Here is a 17,121-nt window from a genome sequence, read left to right on the forward strand (position 1 = left end):
AAAAACATTTTGCTTTTGCACTGGAAGAACAGAGAAGAATGTTTTTCCCCTCCAGCCTTTAAAGGATCACACGTATGTGTTGTTTCAGAAACTGCATCCAGTTTTGGTCCCTGCATAACAAAAGAGATGCGGACAGGCTGGAGAGGATCCAGAGAAAGGCCACTAAGATGATCAGAGGACTAGGAAACCTACCATACAAAGTAAGGCTGAGAGAACTGGGTTTTTTCAGCCTTGAGAAGAGAAGGCTTAGGGGAAACCTTATTACCATGTATCAGTACATAGACCGTGTCTACTAAGAGGATGGATACCTTCTTTTTACAAGAAGTCGCATGGAAAAGACAAAGGGTAATGAGCATAAGTAACTCCTGAGGAGATTCTGATTGGATTCTAGAACAAAATTTTTCACTGTGACTAAAGTTTAACATTGGAATAATCTCCCCAGGGAAGTGGTAGATTCTTCTATACTGGACATTTTAAGGCTCAGCTTGACAGGATGCTGGGCCATGTCATTTAAACTACATATCACCTAAAAAGCTTGGATCGGAAGATCCTTGAGGTCCTTCCAACCTGCCATGCTATGATTCTATGAAACTGAAAGAATTACAGGCTTACAGGAGTGGTTGAGGTTGGAACAGACTTCTGGAGACCATCTTGTCCAACACCCTGCTCTAAACAGGTTGCTAAGTGTTATATCTAGTGAGGATTTGAATATCTCCAAGGTTGGAGACCCAACAAGCTTTTTAAGTATTTTGTTCCAGTGTTTGACCACTCAAAACAGGGGGGAAAAATATTCTGTTATGTTTAAGTGGAATTTCTTGTATTTCAGTTTACACCCACGACTTCTTGTTTGTTCATTGGATATCACTGGGAAGAGTCTTTCAACCTGTCAGATATTTCTACACATTAACAAGAACCCCCTGTGCATTCTCATATTGAGGCTGAATATTCCCAGCTCTCCCAGCCTTTAGTCCTCTTTTTGGGTCTTTGCTGCACTGGCTACAGCAAGTCCATGTCTGTCTAGTACTGGGAAGCCCAACAAGGGACTCAGCAGGTCAGACATGTCTCATCAACAGTGAGCAGAGGTGAAGGATCACCACTCTCAACTTTCTGGCTATACTTTGCCTAATGCAGCCCAGGATGCCATCAGCTTCTGCCACAAAGGCACGGTGCTGGTTCGTGGTCAAATTCTTTTCCATCAGGTCCCCAGGTCCTTTTCTGCAAAGGCACTTTCCATTTGTTTGGCCCCAATCTGTTCCGAAGCCTGGGTTTTCTTTCCTGCCCAGGAGCAGATGAGAGACAGTCCTTTGGAAGATGCTGGTCTAACATCACAGGAAAATATGGTGCACCAAAGTCTTGATCTTCTGACTTATTGAGGAGGAGGTTATATAGTAGGCAGTGGGTGAAAAGATTCTTTTACTTTAAAAAAAAAGAACAAATAATTGTAGCTAGGTAATGAATCATCCAGTTACTGCCATCCTAATTTTAAGATTCCAGTGAGCGAAAAACTAGAGCATTAGACTAATAAGAGGAGGTTGTCTGATCCTTCCACCAAATGTCTTCTTGGACAATATCCATTTCTTGTAAAGGAATTATCCAAAATCTTCAACTCCACTTAATAAATAACTGACACTTGGCAGATTTGACTGCACATGCTGCTGTTATCATAAGTTTATTTTAAGACTGGTAAGTTAGCAGATGTTCATGATAGTTTGTCCTTTTAATCCGTCTAATTTAAATTCCTTATCCTCCAGTGACTCATTAACATTCAAAATCCTATCTGACCTTTTTAAATGAGGTTAATGAGATCCATATAAATGAAAACTGTGTATTCTTCTGGATTTTTCAATGGTTTTAATGTTATTTTTTTGTATATTTAAAGATTTCTAATGGCATACAGTCAATTCATTACCTATTGTGGTGTCCGTAAGAGTTAATAATCTCCTTTAACATAAGCCATAGCGGTGTGACATGTCCTAGAAGTAGTCCTGTTAAGACTGAGATTTTAGAAACCAGATCCAGATATCAATCACTTAAAATTATTTCTCCCCACCTTTTTTTTTTTTATTATTAACACAAACCATTTGGAAATATCAACAGTGAAATGCTTTCTTATGATTTTTTCTGTTAATCCAACTCCCCTCTACAAACACATATAATACTGGGACTTGACAGCTGCCCTATTGGCACCAATAGCTTAGAATCCTTGGGGGGAAAATAAACCTTTTAAATAACCCTTGGATTTTACAAACAAGTTTTAAAAACAAAAAGATATGTCAAATTCTTAGTCTAAGAGCTAAGAGCTTCGCCAGTACATCTTTCAACATCCAACTTCAGTATCCCCCATTTTATATCTTTACAGCTAAGGAAAAGCATAGGAAAGCTGTTGGTAATGACTGGTTACATATTTTCAGAATAGTGTCTCTTCTTGAGTCAGGGTGCTATTGGGAGTCTGAATCCCTGAGCCACTGTTCCTGGAGGTATTTAAAAGACATGTAGATGTTACTTTTAGGAATATGGTTTAGCGTTGGACTTGGCAGTGTCAGACTTGATGATCTTAAAGGTCTTTTCCAATCTAAATGATTTTGCGATTCTGAAGTTTATTATGCTCAAGGTGTGATATTTATTTACTCTTGACCCTAGATGCTAATGTGACTCATATCTCCTTGTTTGTAAAGACTAGAGGGTCTGTTCAGTTGTTTGTACATAGGCATCTCGTACAATCCAAGACTCCATGGGTCATTTAAGACATGCCACTGTTTATTGTACTCCTGGAAACCAAGAAGGATACCTAAGGGCTGCTTCACGACATTAGGTGGGCAGGCAATTCAAGGCCAGTTCAGCGCATTTCTCCAGGTGGTTGTGCTCCCAGAAATCAGATCTTGCTCCAGTATGGAGCTCCAAATGCTGCAGTTTTTAAGTGATAAGATACTGACATTCTGTTTGCCAGCTCCTCCATACAAGAATGCTGAGTAGGGACTCTTTGTGATTGAACGAAATATTTGTTCAGTGCATGCAGCCAAAACAAAATATTTTCCTAACCTGCAATGAATAACATGTTTCTCCTGCTTATGAGTGACTTCTAATACCCTCTTCCATTTTATCACAAAGCAGAACGACACAAAAACTTTACCTAATCTAAAGTCACTTTTAGATCATTCATAATAATTTAATGGTGAGTGGTGTTTTAGTTATACTGCTTCTTTCAACAGCAAGGATGTGATTGCCATTTTCATACAACAGTAGGTTATGCCACAAGTAATCATATAGGAATCATTACTGGGATTGACTCCTTAGCTGGTGTAAAACGGTCCTTGGCAAGTTTTAAATGTCATGAGTTGACAACAGTTGCAAAGGACACCACTCAGCAAAAAGGTGTGGTGAATTCTAGCCCAAAGTTAATTGCCTGAAAAGTTAATCCAAAAGCTGACATCAATGTATGTGTAACTAAGAAGATCTTTAAAAAAAGCCATAAACCAGGCACATAGTCACTCTAAGTGAAAAGATAATCTCAAAGAATAAATGGGATTACTGAACAGAAAGTGAGACGTGGATGCTATGAAACTCTGACAAAGAGCTGTTGATGTGGGAACACTGTAAGAATCAGCATTAATGAAAACTCTGGAAGGAGACTGTCTTTACTCACAAATGAATAAAACTAAATTATGTTTAAACATCGGAGGGATGTTGGTACGTACGAAGTTGAAAGAAGGCAATAATTGGAACCAGTTTTTCCTGATAACCCATTATTTAAATGTTGGTCTAAAGGACTTCCTTATAACTGTATTAGTTCATGTCTGCTTTATGTCCTTCTTGAGAAAAATCAGTGGATAAACTTCTCAATCAGTGCGAAATTAGCTAATTCAATGGAGACAAGCCAATTCACATTACTGAGGATATTGCCTCGTACTAGATTGTTGTTATGATATACACTATGAAAAACAGGGGAAAAGCATGACTTTCTGCTTAGTAATGCTAAGGACCTAAACCAGCCCAAAATTAGCTGTGATGGTAAGCCACAGTCTACACCGTTGCAAAATTCACAGACAGGCTAGATTATTTTAAACACCAAAGCTACATGTAACTGTTGTTGGCAGAGTCATAACAAGTCCATCCTGACTACGAGCCTTCAGCTTAATAATGCAGTGATTATCTTTTCCTTCATCTTTCAAACTGAATGTACATATGCAAATCCTGCTGTGTGTTGGCTGCTGCTGGGAACAGAAGACTACAGCTCTGGAGTGGCCATGTCGACATGCACCACGTCGTCGAGTAGCCCTGCTTCCTAGCAAATGTTGCAGGGACTGTGAATCCGCTCCAAGATGCTTGATGTTGTTCTGCTGCTGATGGCTTTTGCAGATACACCAATGAAAATTATTTGCTGGTGTACGGGCTAGAGCTCCACAGATCCTTCAAAGTGTCGTGTATTTTTTCTACCAATAGGGAACTTGGACTTACATGACCTCTAGAAATGATACTTTCCCTCTTCCAGTCTGGCCAGAGCATAATAGATCTGTAATTGCTTAATAGGAACTTATTCCTTTAGAATTTTTTGCCATAGTCTGCAAATATTTGCTTCCATTTGGCTGTATTTTATAACCTACAAAAAATATCGCAATGTTTTTTTGCTACTATAATGTCCTCACAATTTTAAACAGGTAAAAACAAACAGCTCACCTATTAGATGTATCATATAAAATCCTATAAAACAAATAATGCCCTCAAGATTTTTGCAGTTAATCAGGTACAAATGTTGGCTTCAAAATTTTGTCTGCCAGTAAGAATGATTTTGATTATAGTCTATTTCATGAGTTCTACTCCAATTGAACTCTATAGCTTCACAAAAGACTTCAATGCTACAGTCTTGGTAGACCTTGCAGAAATTTTGTTCAAACTGCTCATCAGAGAAGCATTCTTAAATTTTCATCCACTATCTACGCTTTGAGCTAATAAAACAATGTATATGTAACAGAAAGAGAACAGGTACCAAAATAAAAACAAAGTCTCAGTGCATGTAACCCGATTACTTGTAAAATAATATAGACTATGTTGGATTTTAAATATTATAAATGAACCCTGCTTATCCCAATCAATGTAATTTTAGTTTCATTCTGTTCTAGGCAACAATATTAGCGGGATCAACAGGAAATCATTGCATTATGTATCAGGATTATTGGTATAAGTTAATCATAGACTCACAGAATCAGAGTCATAGAATCATAGAATAGTCAGGGTTGGAAGGGACCTTAAAGATCATCCAGTTCCAACCCCCCTGCCATGGGCAGAGACGCCTTCCACTAGATCAGGCTGCCCAAGGCCCCATCCAACCGGGCTTTGAACACCTCCAGGGACGGGGCAGCCACAGCTTCCCTGGGCAACCTGTGCCAATGTGTCACCACTCTCACAGTGAAGAAATTCTTCCTAATATATGTATATATAATATGTATATCCTAATAATATGTGTATATATAAAATAATATGTATATCCTAATAACATGTGTATATATATAAAGTACAGACAATATGAACCAAATATCTATACTGAGATAAATATATAGTTTTCTGAATTATGTTTCTCTTCTAAAAGACCTGAAAATTCTAGTGAATTTCCAAGTTAGTCAGTATAGTATGTGTGTATCAGATCTATTATGATGTCAGAGGCTGAAGCTGTTTTTTTTTTTATGTGCCTATTCTCTGCTCACTCAAGTTGAAGACTGCAAATTAACTGAAACAGTTTGTTCTACAAGAGCGCTGGTTTGATGAAAGTGGGCCTCATCTTGTGAAACTTGTTATGTTAACAAAGTATGTATAAACACAATTCACAGGAAAATCAAGGAAGCTGTTGCTCAACGTAAATGTATAACTAAAATATGTTGGACAGATAAGGACAAACATTTGAAACCAAATGATTTTTAAAAAAGTTTTAGTTTTCCAGACATATTCTAAGCTGCCCTTGGGAGAGGAAGTCTTACAATATGATCTATTCTATTTTAACTTCCACTACTTAAGGATTTAGAGTAGGTTGTCCCCTCTGTAGCAATAATGTTTGTACGCCAGGAGACGTCCATTCCATGGGGAGATAATTTTGACACAGTGACATAAAGCACACTTCATGCTCAGTGACCCTTCAGGGCTGTTGCAGTGTGCTCCCTGCCTCACCTTTCTATAGCTCTCCTCCCTTTTGGCTGATGTTGTCATTCCCAGCCCTTGCTGGAATAGCTTGTCAAGGGATTTCCTTTTGTACAGAGGAATAGGTCATTCTGAAGGTCAAGCACAGCTCTGAATCCTCTCATCTGCTGTGACAGAAAGCACTGGGTCAAAATCAGCATTTTCTTAAAACTCTTAAGCAGTTTCCACCTTCTGAAGATGCCAGAAGACCTGCAGCTACTACATTTAATAGAGTAAAACTTCCATGCATTGAAACTTTTTTCCTGTGAGTGTTTTATCCTTGGCATCACTGAACCACTCAATCTTTGCGTGCAAATACTACTCTGGATGCACAAAGTAGGCATTTCTTTACCTATTTCATCTGAGTCATTCAGTCTAGAGTCAGAAAGAAGTGAGAAAAGTTCAAATATATCTTTAGCCTTGGATAAAAGGCTGGGAATACAGAGCCTGAATTTCAGCATCCATGCCGAGCTCTATCAAAAGCATAAGAACATCTACACTGATTAAAATGGAAAGTTCATCCCCACTTTTCTAATTTCCAGCAGTGTACTTTGGGAATCTGAGGGGTCTGGAGCAAGATATAAAGGAAGGGTTTAGGGGTCTGATATGTCCAGCTCTTGCAGAACTGTATACCCCCTGCTTTCATTGACTAGTACTCATCCAGGCTTGGCACTGGCCTTATGTTGGAAGCCAATCCTTGCCTGTATTCCTTACATCAGTGACAAGTTTAAGAGGGGTGATTAAGCTATCGTTCTTCTCTTAACATAGATAATTATTGGCTATACTGAATGTACTGGATCCATCCCTCCTCTGAGGTCCTCCTCAAGTGTGTTCTTGGAATGCTCAGCACAGATTTTGCTGGAGGCTATAACATCACTTTCTGTGCTATAAACAGCAGTGAACTGTGTAAACAAGTTGATCGAAGTCTGGCTGTGGATTAAGCCTAGAATTTCTTTCTTGATTGTTTTCCCAGCAGGTCTCATAATAAAGGAAATAATTTATAAAATTATCATTCACATTATCTAAGGTGAATAACAGAAAGAAAAGATTGTCCAGTCAGAGGAGGATGGATTCCACCCCCTGCTGCTCTGTGAATAGATATGTTGATGGCAGATCATTTTCCCTTGATCTTGCCATGCATATATTTCTTCCTGTACTCTGCCTCATAAAAAGGAGACAATCACCCCTACTCCATGATCAGAATGGCTCTGGCAGTCACTACGACTACAGGCGGCAAGATATGATGTCCCCCAACATCATCAGTTGCTGCTCAAATCCCCACCAGTTCTGTAACACCTCCCTAGTGACCAGTACTCTAACTAATCCTCAATGAAGTCACATGCAGCAAGGATTAAGGACTCTGGGTACACCCAAGTGTCCCTGCTGCAGTGTAGCATTCCCAGCACCTGTAGAGAGGGCTCGTCCCTCCCCTAAATTTCCCTGAAACCCTCTAAATGAAGAAGAATGTGCGAGGAGGTCTCTCAGATTTTGTTGCCAGTGGGCTGATGCACATCTAAGCAGGCAAACTCAACGAACTATATTTGTAAGCAGATGTTTAGGGAAGAGGAAGCAGGCAGCCAAAAATATAGGATGCTTTCCTCACCATATTACTTCATCTTCCAACTCTTATCAGCTTGAGGAATTTCCTAAGCCTGCTGCAATTTATTTGTTTGATAAACCCCAACAGATGTTTCTTCTAAGTACTTGTCTGATCTTTGATTGAATCCACACAGACTTCTTGTGCACCCAATATTCTTTGTCAAGGAATTTCACAGAGCTACTACCCATTGTCAGGGAACCATCACCTCTTGTTTCTTTTAAATCACTACCTTCACTTGACATGCCCTCTTTTTTTGTAATGGGAGATGGCAAGAAACCAATCCTTCATCGCCCTTATGGTTTTATGCAACTTTTGTCCCATATCTCTTTTTGATTATTTTATCTACCGACTCAGATAGTTGATGTTAAACAGTCGCTGGTGGAATTATCTCCATATGTTATACAAGGAACTCAAGTTTCCACGATTATGAATGCTGAGACCCAGTTTGCTAAGAGTTCTGCATCACATTTTAATTGCTATTGTGAATCTCTGCTCGTATTAACTTCTTTACAACGTTTCTGAAAGTTACGTGGAATTATACATTTACATATTCTTAAGATTTAATATACTGAAAGAATTTTGTAACTTAAATTTACATCCTTGTAACATAACTTCCTTATCTCTGTTTAGGATTACTGACAGAGAACAAGGGAGCAGGTGCAGGTGACCTGTGACCTTTTCCTGCCTCGTGTGGGGTTACTTTATTCACAGTTATCATGCTGCAATTGCTAAACTTTTCCCCAATTAATTCTAATGTTATACATAAACGTTAGATATTCCATATTTCTACTTTTGAGATGGTAACAACCACAGTAAGCAATGTTTGTTTAACCTCCCTATTTGGATTTCAGTGTCAAAGTAGTACTATAGTCAGAAGGACAACAAGAAGGAAATAACTCTGTGATAACAATTTTCTAAATCAACCTAAGAGCTGAAGTTATGAGATCCAAATTTGGATCTATCCCAGATAAAGCTGGGACAGAACTGGAGAGAGATGATCAACAGTATCAGGCTCTGAAGAAGAGAATGCTGCAGTGCATATTGGGAAGAATGAAGCTGGTGAAACTGGTGTTTACAAAGGTCTCCACACAGAAAAGTAGAGAACATCAAATGACATGACTTATCATGCGTGTACAATACGGGAACTAAACAGCACAGAATCTGATAATCACACTTCAGAGATCTGAAGTTCCAAACAGGTAGATATGAGACAAGCTCTAGTCTCCCTGTCCTTAAAAAGTAGCACAACAATTAGAGAAACTGGTGTATATACTTCCTTTGTTTTGTCATGGTGGAAATACGCTTACAACTTAAGTCTACACTAGTGAATGTGGCAAAGCTCAAGAACAGTCATACAATAACTTACAGAGCCAAATCACTGGTAGGAGCAGTTGAACTGTTGGCTCAGGCCAAGCAACACCTTTGCAAGCAATAACCCGATATGATTCAGGAACTAGAATAGGCAAATAGACTGTATTGTTGTAGCTACCCCATTATGGCGGGGAAAAGGTTTTAGCTGAAACGTCATATACCACTTAATCCTAGGATCACAGAATGGTTTGTGGCTTCTTTTGCTTGCTACTAAAAATGCAGCCACAAAAGTTGGGAGTAATGCATTTAAGCTCCATCGAGAGTTAAAATTTCAGACAACATACTACTTGTATTTTTAACATGTTTCCTGTTGCCTAGATCTCCCAATCAACTCGGTTTGCTCATGGGACTGGCTGGGTTACTTTTCTGAATCTTATCATAATCTTTTTCTTTTTTTCTTGCTGTTGCAAAGAAAACTTTGGCACTTAGCACAGCAATCTGGATTCCATTCTGAGAGAAAATATAACCTCTTTTTGGATCTAGCCTTACTGTAACGCCAAAGAGGAAGAGAAACAAGGAGGATGCCATAGTACAGTATGGAAAACAAACAGATTAGAGAGCAGAATATGTTTTTCTCACTTTATATACCTCCAGTGTTGTTTTTTCATACAAACTCAAGCTCTGGAAAGACAAAAAAGATCGAGCTTGAAAAAAACCGTATCAAAAATAGCACACATCTTAAGCCTCAGCTAAACATGTGATGCTCAGTTATGGTTTTTGAGGAATCAGAGGAAAAAAGGAATAAATTTTCCTCTGTCCTGGGTGGAAAGAGCAAGAAGAGATGTTAAAATGTAGAGGAAATACTTCCATGGTAACTTTAATCTCAGCTAGAATAATTTTGGATTTGATTTAAAATATATTTGTAAATATAAATATAAAAAAGATGAACCAGTTTAGACTAGGGAGAGGATTCAAATTTAGATCTTTCTTTTCCTCTGTGAAAATAGTCTATATGAATTTGGACTGCCAAAGTCTGCAGATACTTTTATTTGGGGGGGAAAAAAAAAAGAAAAAATCTGAAATGCCTCTTCGCTGTGTCGAGGTCATTAACTCCTGTGAGATTTTCTCTTCAGGATTTAGTAAAGTCCAGTTCCTTAGGATGCCCCTGGTAATGGATGAAAACCAAATTCAAAGCAATTATCTGCTTGACAACTGAGTACCTTGTATGATGAAACATTATATTCTGTATAGTTAAAGTATAGATGTTTAACCAAAAAAATAAATGGGGCCACTTAAATTTTGGAACTAAATACCAGTTGATTTAACAGTTCCAGCCTTAGGAGTATTCTATATTGGCTTATAGATGAAAAAAACCAAAGTTTTACCATTAGATACCCACATTGTTCAATGAAATTCAGACAGCGAACAGCTTGAATGTATCATGAAACAATAATGACAAATATTAAGCACTGTGAATCAACTTCTATGATACAGAGGAACTGTGAATTTAAATTTAGGTCTGTCACTTTCACTAAGGGAGATATAGAACCGGAAAAAAAGAAGTAACTTACTTTTTGATTTTCACAGTTTTTCTCCCTAAAGTATCTTCAGGAAATTAACACTTGAACCTACCGGCCTCCTGACTTGAGTAACCAAATGGAAAAAAAAACCCCTATGTCTCTAGTAGGAATGTTATTGCCCATGACATTGTGGATGAGCTAGACAATAGCTTCATTCATGGTAAGAGGGAAAGAGAATAGGTAGAAAGATTTCAGTTTTTTAAGCCAAAGACTTTCTTTTGCTTCTCTTTAGGTGATGGAAAATGTGTTATAAGTATTACCCAGAACCAGTATTTTATATACAAAATCCTCTCTAATTCCTAAAAAGACCAAAAGAGCTCAGCAGGGAGGGGTAAGTATGTGATTCAAGTTGTCTTTTCAACTAGAATTGAGAGTTTGTGGCTATTCATCAGAGTTGATAGAGGAGGTACTTCTAGAAAGGAGAGAAAGCTCAGCAAGATTGCTCCATCCAGAAAGAAATGCACGATTGGTGCTCAGAATTTTGGAAAATATTGAACTGGAATGAAAACCTGAACCAGACTTTGGTGAATTGTGGAGAGAAGCCAATAATTTACAGGAATCATAGAATCATAGAAACATAGAATCATAGAATCATGGAACCACAGAATCATAGAATGGTTTGGGTTGGAAGGGACTTTAAAGATCATCTAATTTCAACCCTCTTGCCATGCCCCCATTATAATCTAAGACTTAGAAACCCAATGTTTGACTATAAAGCAGAAATCTGGAGGAATTAGTGTCTCTGAAATTCAACACATGAGCACACTAGAGCAAGTTCTGCATCCCATTACACATTGCTTGTTTTAATTAATGCATGTCCTATTAGAAGTGGGTAGAATAAATATTCTGACAGTTTTATTGTGTTTGGGATTATATCAGAGGTTTAGCATATGGAAGGCCAAGAGCTACTGACTGCACATTTCCCTTTCAGAGAATATTAATCACAGATTTGTTTTGACATATTATCTTTTGGAAAGGCCCCTCTGTTACCTGTGCCAGGTATATGAACTGTGCAGCGAGAACTACTAATCCAGCACTAGCTGATGTGCATTACTGCAGGAAAAATCTGTGTATGTGAGGGTGAATTAATGCACTAAAATGTCATGATTTAACCAGAAATCTCCTTTCATGTTTTCCAGTGTCTGGATAGGGTGATTACATTAGTGGTTTTAATTATGACTCAGTGGAAATTGCATTATTTCATTTTTGTGTTTTCTTTACAGATCAACTTGAAATTCCAAGGACCTGTGATTGTTCTTACCACAATGGTTCTTCCTTGGTGGGGTAATCCAAGGTTTATGTTTTACTGTTGGATTTAGCAAGATTTTTTAGTTTAAGCATTTTAGCCAGAGCTACTATTCAAACTTTTCTGTGCTCCTTGATAGCATTTATATATTATACCTTACAGTTGGACAATTACGTAGAAGTATTAGGCCCACATGTGCTTTTTTCTTGGTAGTGATCATATTTTATACATTTCTAGTCATAATGTAAATTAAATTGTGTGTTAACAACTGGTATCTTTACCATAAAAAGATGGGAAAGTTCAGACTTGTTTGGGTGACAGACTGGAACATTTTCAACTGCATTTCACTCCAGTTCTTGGAACTCTCCTACTATATCGAGCCATTTTTTTATGAAGTTATCTGTTTTAAATCGTGCTCTATTCAGGAAATCATTTGGAGAGATGTAGTGTGGTACACTATAACTGAAGTTCTTGTGTTGATTTCAGTTCTGGTCTTACTGAAAATGGATAGTAAATGGATAGTTTCATATTGACTATAGGGGAGCTGGTATTTCACTGTTTGAACCTTCTGCATAGCTAAGACAATCACAGAGCTTCATACATAAGCGTAATCCTTTGCTCATGCTGCCTAACGTTATGAAGAGGATGAGTTGTACTGGTCGAACTACGTAAGGATACTGTTCCACCATCTAAGCACCTTGTTCAAATTCATCACTTAAAATTTAGTAGAGAGGAATTGGCATGTTTAAAGGTATTTATACCACCAATGCTAAACTGTGGACAACTGCTCTTTAGAGATGAGTACCCCCCTCTTTTGACTGTGGTGGAAGTGTAGGTGAGCACATACAGAATATTCAAAATCTGAGTAGGTAAAATTGGATAACATGAATGTATGTACTTCTTAGAATGGAGATTTTTCAGGAAAGATTAGGATAGCTTTGCATGACTCAGTAACTTTACATAGAGCTTTGTGTATATTAAACAATTACATCTGAAAAGGTGCAAATTAGTATTTCTGCTGCCTCTGGAGAGCTCTAGCACAAGTTTTTTGAAAGGCAATATATTAGGAAGGAAAGTATTTGTGAGATACAAAGGTTTTGTGGTATGACGACTTTCATTTTTGTAATGTTCTATTGCCATCACAAACTACAACGCCACTGTGTTAAGTGCTCTACAGGCAAATAATAAAAAGACAATCCTTTACTATAAGGCTTGCAGGATAAATCTGGGCCATCTGAACCACCCACTCAGTCACCAGCTTGCTCTGTTTTCTTTTTTCCCAATCCACTCTGAGAAGTGGATAAAGAAAGTGCAGCAGGACATATGGATTGTTGTATTTTCAACTGCTTTTTAACACAGTATCACACCAAAATACTCTGCAGCATTAGATCAAAATGATGGCTCCTCCTACTGGGTGAAGAATGTAAACCCAGTTATATGAAAAATAAAACAATATTTTAATCACCTAGGATGCCCATTGAGCATCTTACTGCATTTGTGGCGATAAGACCTTAATGTAGCACATGACTGAACATTTTATGAGGTAAAAGATGACTTTGCTGTGGTATCACAACATCTGTACTTTCAGTCATGTGAAGAGGAAGGATTAAGACACTTGAACCTCAGACAACTTACTGTATCAAAAATTGTTCTAAGGTTGTAGAGTACTGTGTTTATAATAAGTTTGGAAATCAGATGAGGTTCATGGAAAACGAGAAGAAACATGAAGGTCCTTGTCTGAAAGTGAGCAAGCAGTGAAAAAAAAACCCCAAACCATTAGATGTGCACAGATATAACATTTAGGTAACAAAAGAGAAGGAAGTCTGGAAACATGGAAAAGATGTTAAAATTGAAGACAAGAAGCTTCTGTTAGGCATGGTAGAGAAGAGAGACCTGGTGACAGGGCAAAAGGGAAACGTTGCATGGTAAAAGCATAGAACTGATGTAGAGTACTCTGAATGGCTCTGAGCACAGAAAGTTGTATGTTTGGAGGCCAAAGGGAAGGATGTTGTAATAATCAAAACATCCAGCCCTTCATCTTAAGGGAATTCAAGCTGTGTAAATGAATAGGAAAATCATATTTGAACTTCCATACTGAGAGAACTGGCAAGTTTAAGACAACACTTTGTCTAAATTTTGGATTCGTTGCCTGAAAGGTCAGTAGGGCCATTGTGCTGGACTAGTGCAAATTGGCTTAAATTTAGTGAATCTAAACCTGGCCTAAACTCTGCACACAGTCTTGGTTCATTTGAAACTGTCTCCCAGCTAACAGACAGCAGAAAAGACAGGAGCCAGAAAAATGTTGATCAGCAGACATTCAAAACACAGTAAGAAAGCCCTAGGGGTTCACAGAAACAGTGGTTCAGCCCTTCATTCATCTGTCAGTCTCTCAACTACTTTGCTTTATCTTGGCTTTGTGTTAAGCTCCTTCACTCAGTTTTAATGCTGAATACAGACCTGAGTCACTCTCTTAATTATTAAGATTTTCTTGAGAGCAGCCCACAGTTTGCAGAACACGTTGAGTGAGAGCTTCACAGTAAGGCACCTTGCAATTATGTCGTAGACTCAACGTTGCAACTTCCTAAGTTTCATACGACTCTTTGAGGCAAACACAATGAAGAAATATGCATTTCTGTCTCTGTGGTGCTTTGGAGGAACTTCAGAGTAAGAGAGAGAAAAGACAACAGCCATATTTTAAAGAGGCAATTCTTAATTTCTTAACAAAGCCCCAATGCTCCCCCAAAACACTGAAGGTTGTGTCTGGCTTTTGTGAGTAACCCCCCCACACCCCATCTGCACTTCCTTAAAACTTTTCTTAGGGTACATCTGAAACTTCTAGCAGATGTCAGCTGGGAAAGGGAGCCTTTGACAGACAGACTTCTGAGGTGATAGAGGGCACGTTGAAACATGTTTTCTAAGCCTACAAGTGTTCAGGGTGGAGATTCTCACCTTTTCTGGGAGGGCTGAGGGAGGCGAAGAGGAAGGGTACCATGAAATCTTTACCAGAAATTGACTCATTTGGTCACCTACTTTCTTTAGAAATTGAAACTTTTTCAGGAGGATCATAGGAAAATAATCTTCTTTTATGTTATTAAAACTCTCTGCCTATTCTGACATATTTCATCATATTCAGACTTCTTTCTATACTGCATAAGTGCTCCTGTTAACCCTCTGTCCCATACAGTCTGATCTGTACATTCCTCTTCTGTGCTTCTTTCCTCTCACACTTGATACTTCTGTTGCATTTACTTCCTATGAACTGTTAATCTTCCATTGCTGAATTACTCTCAGTGAGCTTCTATTCAGTGTTTTTCTAAAATTTTCTCTTTCAAACCTCTCTGTAAAAGTGACAATGAGTTATTGATGGATAAATGGACCAAAAGGCAACGCACCAGAGGGAATATTTACAGGAAGCTCTTTCCGTTTGATGTGATTTTATACACTGAAAATGAGGAATTTAAAATTATTTTCAATTAGAAATATGCAAAGTCACAGTAGCAGCTCTGAATCTAGACAGAATCTAGACCTGGATCTGGTAGATCATGGATCTGTCCATAAGTATTGAAATTGTAGCTCGAAGAGTTTACCCTGCCTGATGCAAAGCAAGATTTTGGATCTGGTTCTTGCTCACCACTGGCATCTTAGTAACTCAGATTCAAAGTGTCTGTTTCTGGTCTTGACTAAAAACTTGTGCACTGCGCATAAGACAATTTTCCTAATGAAGGTTTTATCAAAACCAGGATGTTCTCTCGAAAAGCGTTAATGAATTGGAATTTCCTGATGAAAACATTTAACCAAAAAATTCCTGAACTAGCTCTACTCATAATTTTAGCTGAATTTGGATCCAGTTCACAATTACTAGAAAACATTTCCTTCCTCTACAGAGCTAACTAACAAATGTTCTTTCAGTGAACAAAGACAGGCAAGTCATTAGCTTTTTAACAGACAGGTCTGAAGTGACTATAAAGAAAATTCCTGTGCAGGCAGGTGAGGCTCAAATTGTGACTGTCATATAAATAAGCATAGCAGGAATCAAACATGATTTTTAGATAACCTAAAAAAATAACAAGGCAAGCTTGTGAATAAAGGCTGTACAAATATTTTTTGAATGAATGATACTCACTTGAAAGGCTTAATCATTGTTTTAATTTTACACATGAGATCATTTACAATCCTCTTTCATTTAGAAGAAAGGTTGATGTCATTTAAGAAACACAAGGCTGCAAGTATTTGCAAACCTTAATTTTCACAATATCACTTAAGGAAATAACTCAAGTTCATGAGGTGTTTAAAAAGCTTTTGAATAAAACAACAAAGCACTAAATGTTAAAGAAAACATTCTAAGAAGTCATTGGATATATCAGACTGATTCTCTTCTCTTTTGAAGAATGTAGGACAAATCTATATTAGGTACCTGCTGGTGCATTACTATACTCAATTTTTTACTATCCTTCTGTTAAATATGAACCTTACATCCAAAACCTTGAGCTTGTTATATGCTGCAGACAAACAGCCACATCAGGGATTGATGCAAAAGCTCAGTAGCAGGACCAGAGATAATCCTACAGTAAACCCATAGAAAATTTAGCACAAGTGTTTCTGAGACCATTTGTGCTGCACTTTTTTCTCCTCATATAGAGTTCCTCAAACCACAGAAAGGAACATCCTCACATGGTTTAGTTTGGGAGGTTGTTGTGGAGAGTTACATTTATGTATTCCTTGCAAGGTCCAAATACACCCAGTGTTTTATTTTAGCCGTTAACATACAGCTAAACAGTATGCAGCTGCTCTATCACTTCTACCCCTCCCCAGGGAAGAGAATCAGGAAAGGAAAGGAAAACTTGTGGGCTGAGATAAAAACAATTTTAATAGAATAAAAGAAGAGAGAGAGAAAAAAAATGCTGCTGCTGCTGATAATAATAAAAATAACAATAAACAAAACAATACTCATCCCATCCTGAGTAGTGATGGCAGAACGAGTGCAGCAAGCTATGAATGTCGAATAGCAGACAGAATGAGCACAGTCATTTCAGCCATCATAGAAATCTCAGCCCATGTGGAAAGATCACCAAACACAGAAACCAAACTCGGGGGACCAGAAGAAAAGTACTAAGAGCAGAGACATTGAAAGTAGGTAGCCAACACCAGCAAATTCCCTGCTTATAGATGGAGTGTGACCCCAGTGATATGGAATACTTCTGCTGGTCAGTTTGGGACAA

This window comes from Cuculus canorus, chromosome 1, assembly GCF_017976375.1.
Source record: "Cuculus canorus isolate bCucCan1 chromosome 1, bCucCan1.pri, whole genome shotgun sequence".
NCBI lineage: Eukaryota > Metazoa > Chordata > Aves > Cuculiformes > Cuculidae > Cuculus > Cuculus canorus.